Genomic DNA, 11612 nt, shown 5'->3' on the forward strand with positions numbered 1-11612 from the left:
TTCCAATGTGCCAACACCTCTAACGATGCTTTCCACATGTCTTATGATGTTGGTTACATTTTAATAGGATATGATTTCTGGTTTCATTCATCGTTTAGTTTATTTTATCTATTTCTTTCGTTCACAATGTGCCAAATACTGCCTTCCTTTGTCTAGGTATGGAAAAATAAAAACCTTGTTGATGAACTTTAGTATGCTCTTTCTCCTTTGTCATGTATGTGTGGCTTAGTTTTCTTAATAAATGAATATACTTTTGAAAGTACAATGCTACAGCTGGATTTACTTTAAAAGTAACCACCCAATTATAACATTGTACTTTCAAACCACAATAGTTTAATTAGAAAAAGAATAATTTAAAATAATAATAAATTCAGATATAGAACTTAAAGTAAGATGTTAAGATAATAAAAATACCTATTAGTACATTTTAATTTAGTTGTCTACTTAAAAATATTATTTTAATTTGATTAATTGTGGTTTGATTATATATATATATATATATATATATATATATATATATATATATATATTATTGTATTATTTATATTTTGGAATAATTTTGTTAAGATTCTTTATTTTTTTGTTAAAATTTGAAGAAGCCTTTTGTTTGTTTCTGTCGGAATGTCGTATACCAGACAAACACAACCTGGTCTGTGGTTTGACTTACCACATCACAATGATTTGGTGATGCTATGGGTATGTTTCTTATTTCTTTTTTCTGAAATACAGTGTGTATGTTTACTCTATCATCGACTGTTTGGTTGATTTCTAGGTTTCATGTGCTTCCCATTTATTCTGGTTTTCCTTTGATTTTATGAAATTACGAGACATTCTTTAGATAATGAGGTCGAGGTTCTGTGTACGTGTGTCTATGAAGTAGATATAGTGGTGCTTACATCTCTGTCGAAACCCCTGTTGGCCGATTAATCGGATGAACTTTTCGTTTTTATTTTGTATTGACCCACCTCCACCATCCATGAACCCAAAATTTTGATATGTCTAATGTCTTGAAGTCAACAATCTCTCAAATTTCTTGAAGTTACTTACATGTTGTGTGAATTGGATGGTTTAAACTAATGTGTGTGGCTTACTTACACGAGGTTAGATAATAAGATTTCTTTTTGGGTGAAAATAGAATCTTGTAACATTAAAAATGAAAATAAGATTCCATATATAGTATGGTTTCTTATTCTGGTTTAAGTCTAAAAATCACATATGGATTTGTGGAGCATATTAGGATTTAGCTTCATAAGAAAGTAACTTTTTATATGAATTAAACGAAACCTCTTTAATAATGTTAATATCAATTCATAACATATGTAATCATAATTTCACCTTTCATGATTTGATTTCTTGAAACAACTACAATAGCAATCAAAAATTCACAAATGCCCTATTGAGTAAGAAGTATCTCTTTCATTCAATAATGCTAAAGGTAATAATATTCAAACAATGCTATTTTTAAGGAATAAAAATAATTGATACATGTATTTTTGTTGCAACGTCAAACTAAATAAAAGTTATCTCATCAATTAAGTTAATTATTTCCACCTGAATTTCACATATTGTTTTATACTGACAGAACTAAAATAATAAATCCAATCAATTTACTGATCAAGAACCAGTTTTGGTATACAAATATTAAAAATGTTAATGTTAATTGAAAATTGACAAATCCAGTAGATATCAGTCGAATATAAATTTTAAACTTAATAAACATACTACTATAAATATAAAAAATATTTTTTTTGGCTAAAAATCCTGTGACAAAAACATGAACCTTTCTTCCCATGTTTTTCATCGCAAAAGATCAAAACATTAGAATAGTGTCTTAAACAAAGTCAAATTATTATTAACTTGCTCTTATTTTTAAATAAATACTATTACCGCTATTATTATCATTATTGTAGACAACCCTCCTCCCCCTCTCGATAAAAAATTCAAAGAGGCATAATCATTGATTTTCGATCATCCACCGCTATGGGTTCCACTGCGAATTTTGTGGCTATGTTGTGGAAGGTAATTAGTTTTTATTTGTTGAAGTGAAACTATTCATCATTTTTAGACAGGAAACCGTTTTTCAATTTCATTGAAAGCCTATATGACGAAAAATAAAACAATTGGCTGAAGTACACAATTTGCGGAACAATTCAAAAGTAATAGTAAAACCCGGCAAACATTTCAAAAGCACTGAAGTCTATACATTAAATATGGTGTCTATAAAGTGTTGCACGATTAATAATGCACAATCAATCATGTATCCATGTATATTTGTAAAAATCCTAACTTTTCATTTGTAATTGTATTTCTGCTAGCATTACTCTTATTTATAATTATTTAGATATAGTAAACTATTTGTGCAAAAGAGCTAATCGTCTATAGAAACTAATTTTTAAAAAAATAATTACACCCGTCGCTTGGCGCGGGTAAACGGCTAGTATATATATATATATATATATATATATATATATATATATATATATATATATATATATATATATATATATATATATATATATATATATATATATATATATATATATATATATAAGCCGTGAGCTTTCAAAATCCCAACAAACCACGGTGACTTTTCTATTGTAGATGGTATGTGAAAATCGAGGTTCAAATCGTAAATATTGGCTTGTTGAACTTACGAACCATAATCACATTGGAAAAATTGTTACTTTCATTAAAAGTTTTAAAAATAGTCGAAGATTAAAAATGATTTAAATTAATATTATTATCTTGTTAGATAAAACTAATAGAGTTGCGATGAAAAAATAAAAAAATTAGTCAAAACATAAAACTATACAAATTGTTACGTGATATATGATGATTGGAAGTGCTCTAGCCTATAAGATGCCAAAAGAAATAAGATTATTACATTTTTTAGGTAATGGTCAATCTAAAACGTGTAGTCAAATAAATACCTTATATTACATTTTATTGTTTATAAGTGTATGTTGTAAAGTCTAAACAAAGTTACATAAAGTAAAGGTTGATACATTCAACGCTGTCTTTCCAAAATATAAAATAATTTACTAATAATCTGGCTTTAACTTAATATAAACATATCACATAAAAAATTAACGTTGAAACATTCAACGCTCCAAATACAATTTTTATATTTTGCCTGAAAATTTTATTTGATTTTATAATGTTTGCCACATTGTAGTGCCAAGATCAGTGCTCATTACCAACCCATTTTCTTTAATTACGAGAAAAATTTTGATAAATGTACAAGGAGGAAAGAGACCACCCGACCTACCTTGGCGAACAGCTCGCCGCCGCTGACCATGGAAGTTTCCGGCACCGGCGCCCACGTCCTGGTATTCCCATACCCTGCACAGGGACACATGCTTGCTCTCCTTGATCTCACCCACCAATTAGCCACCCGAGGTTTATCCATCACCATACTCGTCACTCCCAAAAACCTCTCACAGTTAACCACTCTTCTCTCCGCCCATCCAACCACCATAAAAAGCCTCGTCCTACCCTTCCCATCCCACCCTTCCATTCCTCCCGGCGTCGAGAATGCGTCAGGTCTTCCTTTTTCTGCCTTCAACGACATGATGGTCGCCCTAGGTGATCTCTACAACCCCGTACATGAATGGTTCCGCAACCACCCTACTCCGCCAGTAGCCATCATCTCCGATTTGTTTTTGGGGTGGACGCACAACCTCGCGTCCCAGCTCGGAATCCACCGTTACGTATTTTCTCCCACCGGTGCTTTGGGTTTGTCTGTGATCAACTCCCTGTGGCGTTACCTCCCCAAAAGAGATGACCCAACAAACGTCAACGCTCTGATTTCATTTCCAAACATCCCCAATTGCCCAACCTTCCCATGGTGGCAGGTGTCCCCGGTGTACCGGAGCTATGTAGAAGGAGATCCAACTACGGAGTTCGTCAAAGATGGGTTACGTGCCAATATGGCGAGTTGGGGAGTCATTATCAACTCGTTTAGGGAGTTGGATCGGGTATACTTCGATCACATAAAGGCGGAATCTGGCCATGATCGAGTGTTCGCCGTTGGACCTTTGCTTCCTTCTAGCAAGAATACTACCGAAAGAGGTGGTCCCAGTTCCAGCTCTAGCGACTTACTTTCATGGCTCGACACATGTGCTGCTCACACGGTGGTGTTCGTAAGTTTCGGAAGTCAATTTGTGTTGAACAACAAGCAGATGGAGGAGATAGCAGTCGGGTTAGAGAGAAGCGGCGTCAAGTTCGTATGGGCAGTGAAGGAACCCACCGGAGGACATGCTGCCGGAGCATACGGGAAGATCCCAGCCGGATTCGAAGATCGGGTGGCCGGCAGAGGGGTTGTTGTTAGAGGTTGGGTCCCGCAGGTGGCGATACTCAATCATGGAGCGGTGGTTGCATTATTGACTCATTGTGGTTGGAATTCAATCATGGAAGCGTTGATGGCCGGAGTTTTAATGCTGACATGGCCGATGAGCGCTGATAACTTCTCCAATGCGATGTTGTTGCACCAGATGAAAGTCGGTCTCAAAGCATATGAGGGAGCTGATACCGTTCCTGATTCAGGTGAGTTGGCACGGCTGTTTAGGAAATCGGTGAGTGAGGAAACAAGAGTGGAAAGAAAGCGAGTGACAGAGTTCGCCATAGCCGCCAAGGAAGCTGTCGGAGAAGGTGGAAGTTCGTCGAAAGATTTGGACCAACTAGTCCTCAACTTGTCCCATAAATGAAATTATATTTTGTTGAAAATAATGTAATAATCGATAACTTCTTTCAAATAAATAACGATCAGTTTGATATAAGATACCACAAGCTAAACATGTCACATTAATAATATATATGTATCAAGTATAAGCTTGTCCATAATATATATATATATATATATATATATATATATATATATATATATATATATATATATATATATATATATATATATATATATATATATATATATATATATTAAAGAAATGAAAGTTAGAAACAAGTACAGTTCCTAACGTTTTGGCAAAACCTGTCCTTCCTTATCTTTTGTGTATGGTGTTATGTTATCTTTGCATTTTTTTGCTAACTATTTTTGGTTTGGGTAGTTTTTATCATTTTCTCTATTCTTTATAGACATGTGTTCATCGTATTTTCTCTTCACCGTTTATCCACCCAATCACATTTGGATAGGTGTTATTCTTCACAAATCATAGTTTAGCCGCCCAATCACATTTTTGATCGGTGTTATTCTTATTCACCGATTTTGTTGGCGAGTTTATATAAAAGCAGATGTACTGGCTATGACCACCACCGTTTCCCTCTTCTAGATGAACTCATCGGGTATATTCTTCCTCATCCAGATGTATCCTCAACCGTGGCGTTGTCTTGGTGCCTTTTGTTTTCCACCGCCATTGTCTACGTCCCTTCAACGTCATTCCTACCCTACCGATCAGATTTCTTTCTTCCTGAAGCTTCTCGCACTGCCTCTCCGACCTAATCTAATTCTTTCCTTCTTCCTTTGATGTTGATATTTCTGCTGATGTCGGTGGTGTTGGCTGCCACCGTCGACTGATCCTCTCTCCTACCACAACCACACATAGAGACCATAAATCGAACCCGCAGGGGTTTTCCTATTCGATTAGCGGTTCTTCTCGCACTGTGTCAGAGTTTAATTTCCACTATCGGTGATAATTCTATGGGGTACGTTCTTCCCGATGTTTATGACTGTATTGATTGTGTTTGACTGTTTGTGTATGTGAATTTTATGGCGCTCTGTGAATATTAAGGTTTGTTCTTTTTAATTTTGTTTTTTATTGTTTGTTGTGGAATTTGTGGTTTTCTACTTTAAGTTTTTGTTTTCCAGCTGGCGGATGTTCCGGTGAGTCCAACCGACGAGAGTCACGAGGGTGGCAAATTAAGCCCGCGAGTGTCGAATGTCCGAGCAGGACAAATTGTTGCTGATTGTTAATATCAGTCGAATCATGGCAAAGGCGTTACATGCTAATCCTGATGAAATGTCTAAGCATGCGAGGTAGATTATTCAGGAGGTTGTTTCTGCGTTCATCAGCTTTGTTACTAGCGAGTACGTTTATATACTCTACAACTTCTTCTGATTTTGATTTTTGGATTATTGAAATCGATTTTACTCTGTGTGGGGTCAGTAATAAGTGTCATAAGCAGAAGAGGAAAACCATCAGATGTCCACGTAAGTTTTTCCACCCATGTTTCAACACTCTAATTCAGGGCTTTCAACTTAAAAAAATAGAAAATTTCATTTAAGATGAATAGGTATGCACTGCCCACCAACTGTTTTGATTAAAAAGTTGGCTCCCTGTTTCCTTCAGCTAATGTTCCGTCCAACATTTCTTTTTCTTATTCAAGACCAAAATGCCCTGATTATATATTTTTTTATTCGGTTTTATATGGAGATCTATGTATAACATGAAAAAAAGTCTTTTACTGGTCAATGGGAAAAATCAGCTACTCTAGTATGGATTTCAACACTTTTTTTTACAGTGATACACGTATAGCAATGATTTTAGCTTTACATTAAATTCTTTGAATGGAGACGGTGTCCATAACTTGGACACTTTGGGCCCACTGATAGGAACCTACCTTCTTTTATTTGTATCCCACTTTAAGTGATCTTTTAATACAAATGATGTATGAAGAAAATGCTTGCTCCAGATAAAAAATAGTGGCTTACAGGTCAACAAGTTCTTGGTAATACTACACAATGTAGATACTAATTTGTTAAAAATATGTTTACTTTGATGAAGTTCTCTTTTATTTACTTATATATTTTAATTGCAGATCGCCCCAAGTTAATGAATTCAAAGAAGGTTCAAAGTGTTCCATTGACCGATGATGTTAAATTAAGGTTGGAACACTTCTCAGAAAGGAATAAACTCATTGAATCTGCATTAAGGGTACAATTTAGCATATATCAACCAATTTTTTATTTAAAAGGTACGTCCCTACTTTTTAAATAGTTTACTATCATTTCACAAACTTGGTATTTTTACACCTAATGGTTTGTATATAAGTTATCAGACCTACCAAAGTTTGAGCAGGTTGGAACAGAAAGGTAAGTTTCGTTAAGTCTATTAAAACCGACTAACAGTTAAAATAAACTAACAGTTAAGAAAGTGGAGAAGCACGCCAGGTGTTTTATACAATGTGCTTTTCAAACCTGGGTATTTGAATTCTGATTTTGTTCGGGTTTTTAAGTTGACATTAACACATGTTACTTTGTATAAAAAACTTTAAGAAAAAGAAGTAAACCATCAACATTCTAGTTTTACAATAACCAAACGAACACCATATTCGCTATCATATATCCAAATTCATTAAATGAAAAATGATGTATTTGAAAAACATATATAAAAACGACTTATAAACTTTTTTTTTTTGGTGTAGAGGCACTGGTATTCGATTTCTGTATTTGAGCACCAGTCTGATTTTCTTACTACTCTTTCAATGTTAATTTCAAATGGTATACATGTCAATGGTAGTGGTCATAATTGCTTACTCCTGCCTCTTGGTTATCAATCTTTTACATGAATACCATTTTTATTATATCTTAGTATATAATATGAACATGCTAATGGAGATGAGAAAGTAATCAAAGTGGCTATTATTTATTTAGGGCCTTTGGACTAAAAAAACATTGTGAAAAACACACGAACATGACATGATCAAATTTTGATTTCCACGTCTCTCTATTGATTTGTGTACCAGAAATCATATTAGTAGACTTATAAATCCTTGCCCTTCTTTTATATTGCAGGTTATTATGTATTTTGTGTCTACATTATCTGGATTTGCAGCCATCTATCGTGTTTGTGCTTTTCAATTGTACTCAATCAGCAGAAGTGATAACATGTGACATATATGTTTTTTGAGTTAACGTTTTGTCTATTTTTTCATGGTATGGACATTTTGCTTTCCGTCATCTATTTTGTTTCTTTTGAGGATGTCTTATGTAATTTGTGTTTTTGTTTTTGTTTTTTTTGGGAGTTGGGTCTCATCACTTTCATGTAGATTCGTATATTGGATCAGCAGGGATTGTAAGATGTGATAGGGATTCATTGTGCTTTTTTTTTTTTTTTTTTTGTCTATTTTGCATGTTGATATTGCCGTTTTTCTCATTTTTTATGCTTCTTTTGTTTGTAATATATTTTGTTTTTTTCTTGCTGAAGTTTGGGTTCCATATATTGTGGTTGTATTTTCTTAGTGTATTACTTACTCGATGTACGCTCGTTATAAGAATTATATGCATAAAATAGCAACATATTGTATTTTCTTACTCCATATATTGTGGTTGTATTTTCTAAGTGTATTACTTACTCAATGTATGCTCTTTATAAGAATTATATGCAGAAAATAGCAACAGATTTTCATTTACCTTTTGTAAGTCGTTAGGAGGCATGGTGGGGATATTGTTGTTAACCGAAGGATTCCTGGACGTAAGGTAATCTTTTTATTTATATTTAATTATTTATTGAATTATATTGTCGTTCTTTTGATTTGTTATTTTTCTGTATTTATGGGTCCATTAAAAAAAAGGGATGATGGAAGGTGTAATTAATATGATTTCATGACTTCTTTGTCTTATTAGATTGAATATAAAAATAATGTTTAAGTTTTTTTAAACTTCTATAGATGAATTAATCATCTTCTTTGAAGCCGACAACCCGTTTGTGAAAATTAGAAAACATAACAAGGTAATATTTAAATCTTCAAAATAGATGATATATATTGTCATTTGTTTCATGTATTTCCTTATTGAGCTATTTTATTTCGTTTTTGTTATTTGTAGAAGGGATAATAATGGCTATATGAAGTTATTTGTGTACTTATAGAAGGATTTTGTTGAGTTTTGGTAACTGTGTCTTGAGTTTTGCCTTAACAAATGTGTGATTGGCTTCAAGAATATTGCATGTTTGGAGGTATCTAACAATAGTCGCCATTGTTCTGTTGCTTTTTTTCAAAAATCGACAATCATATGTAGGCTTTTGGATCTAAAACATCATTTTAACTAATATGCCATTTGACGTCCATCATATTTTGAAAGCTTCTTTAACAATGAAATTTGGTTGAACAAGTATTGCTTGGATGATGGTAAACATGATGAATAAAGCAAGGTTTATGAGTTGTGTGAAATTCCAAAAATGCCCCCATCAGAAGAAGAAGTAGACGGGTTAAAAGAGGAAAGTGGTTGTCATGAGGATGCGGAGCCATGGTAAAAGATAGGGGCAAAAAGGTAACTTGTGGAGTTTGTTAACACCCTCCATCAAGCGTGATGCAGATCCAAGATGATACTAAAGTGCTTCAATTGACATGAAATCTTGAAAAAATTTCTTCAAAACTGGTTGATAGAGTCTATTATGCTTAACTTTCATTCAATCAGCCAAATGGTCTTATAAAATGTCTTCAATACCAAGCAGAAGTGAGTGATAAAGTCATACCATTGTTATTTAGAAGGTGGGGGAAGAGATTGAGTGGAATAAGAAGACAGTGAAAGACTTACGTGTACATATGGAACAACCTCATTTCACCTTATAAATGATTATTCTAATGGGTAGTTTTTTATTGTTGATTGCAGGCCATACATCATATTTATTAGCAGCCCACCAACTTAGATCAGTTGAGCAACTTGGTTACATCATTTTCCTTATATTTGATTACAATGTTTCTTTTGCTTACGTAACTACTGATTTACCCCTTGCAAACTCTTTTTAAGAACCTCCTGACAACATGTTTAATGTTTTGTATTAAATTCTTAATGCAGATAAAATGAAGCTTGTAAAATCTATTGGTCGTATTCTTTTGGACTTCACAATTGATTTTCTTAAACTTTTATCATTTTATTCAGAAATATATCCAACATCTTAATACGATTGTTGAATTCAAATACAATGGAATTGCAGGAACTTCCTTTTACTTCTTCATTATTTGTATTAGATAGGTTTGAGTGTTGTTTATTCAAGTACAATTAATCTGTTATTTCTGCATTTAAATTTAGTTACATACAAGAAATAGCAACCTACTTTCATAACTATGTCTATTATTTCATCCTCCTGGTATAATATTATACTTCAACATTGATTTCAATCCACATGCATCATTCCGACCCACACAACACCTTGCGCTGGAACGCGATTATTATTTTTCCTTTAATCACAGTGTTAATGTTGTAGAGCTATTTGATTTCATACAGATTATAACCTTGTAGTGGTTTTGTTTGTTTTAGAGAATTATAACGTAGAACAATTTTATGATACTAAATCGATTTCATACAGATTATAATGATTCTATTTCATAAAAACTAAAAATGGCAATAGAAAAGTCGAATTCATATTACAAATTATCAAGTTCATATTGCAAAATATCAAGTTTGGATTGGAAAAAATCGACTTCATATAGAATAAAGCATACATTATTTAATACATATTTCAAAATCGATTATAGTAGAAAATAATGAGTTCGGCAATCGATTATAAGTTATAACAACAATCATGTTAATAAAAGGGTAAGAAACTGAATCGGTGTCGGCTGAGACTAGGTGGACATGTGAATGTTATCAATGAGGCGTACCTTTGGTGGAGCAGTGGTGGCGAGTTAACTCGGAGGTGGATGTTGAATCGTTGATCGATATGCCAAAGAAAAGAGCAGGAGGCGAAGGGGAGACGACATGAGAGATGGGAAAGAAGAGGCAGAATGACGACGTGAGAAAAAAAGGGTAGTATAGTCCTGATGGCAACAACGAGATTGACGGAATGGAAGTATGTAGAGAAGGGGCTAGACAGGGGAATGTGATACTTAGGTTGCGTTTAGTTGCGGAAAAATGAGCCGTTTTCCGGAAAAAAAAATTCCAAGAAAAATGAGAATTTTGAAAACGCGTTTAGTTGGTTTATTTTTCTAAATTTTTCCGTTTTCTAAAATTACACAGAAGTTGGAAATTTTTGGAAAACTGATAATCATTTTTTTTTTTTATATTTTTCTAATTTAAACATTTTTCTAAAATATAAACTGTAACGCCCGCAGATCCGAGCTAGTCAATTTAAAGGCAATAGGGATCAAAAACGACTTTTCGACAAAAAGATTATTTAGAATAAATAATCTTAACCAAGTTGTAAAATATGTCACAAGGTTTCCGTACATATAAAGAACGCCGAAATCCGAGTTATAACGAAGAAGTTATGACCCGTCGAAGTTTCGCGTCGGAACCGGCACGGCGCCGGGAAGCGTAAATAGTAAATTTATGATAGAGAGAGATTTAGCCTTAGCGCTCTAAACGAAAGTCGTAGAATATGTTAAACTAAGAACATCGATAAAACGAAGGCCCAAATCTGACTTCGTATGAAGAAGTTATGATTTTTCGAAGTTTCGGATTAGCGGTGTACAACCCGAAATTCGAATTTTAGATCGATTGATTTTAGCCGACACAACCTAAAAAAAGAATCGAAGATCTCGTTATTAGTAGCGTAACGATAAAAAGACAGACGAAAATGGACATCGGATAAAGAAGTTATGAGATTTTAACGGACCAATCATGTCCCGGCCTGTTAAAAATATAACTTTAAAAATAAAGTCAAAATTAGCCGACGGAGTCTAAACGAAAGTTGTACAGTACGTCTCCACCTACG

At 33.6% G+C, this 11612-nt stretch overlaps 1 long non-coding RNA gene and 1 pseudogene across 1 annotated transcript; both read left to right on the top strand.

Moving 5' to 3' along the window:
* Nucleotides 1-3176: 3176 nt before the first annotated feature.
* On the top strand, nucleotides 3177-4778 carry LOC145008521 (UDP-glycosyltransferase 89B2 pseudogene; annotated as a pseudogene).
* Nucleotides 4779-4976: 198 nt separating this feature from the next.
* On the top strand, nucleotides 4977-9547 carry LOC145008608 (uncharacterized). Its single transcript, XR_013663575.1, has 2 exons — nucleotides 4977-8434; nucleotides 8626-9547. It is a non-coding gene; the product is annotated as an uncharacterized LOC145008608 (long non-coding RNA).
* Nucleotides 9548-11612: the final 2065 nt, after the last annotated feature.

This window comes from Lactuca saligna, chromosome 1, assembly GCF_052625555.1.
Source record: "Lactuca saligna cultivar CGN05327 chromosome 1, ASM5262555v1, whole genome shotgun sequence".
Lineage (NCBI taxonomy): Eukaryota > Viridiplantae > Streptophyta > Magnoliopsida > Asterales > Asteraceae > Lactuca > Lactuca saligna.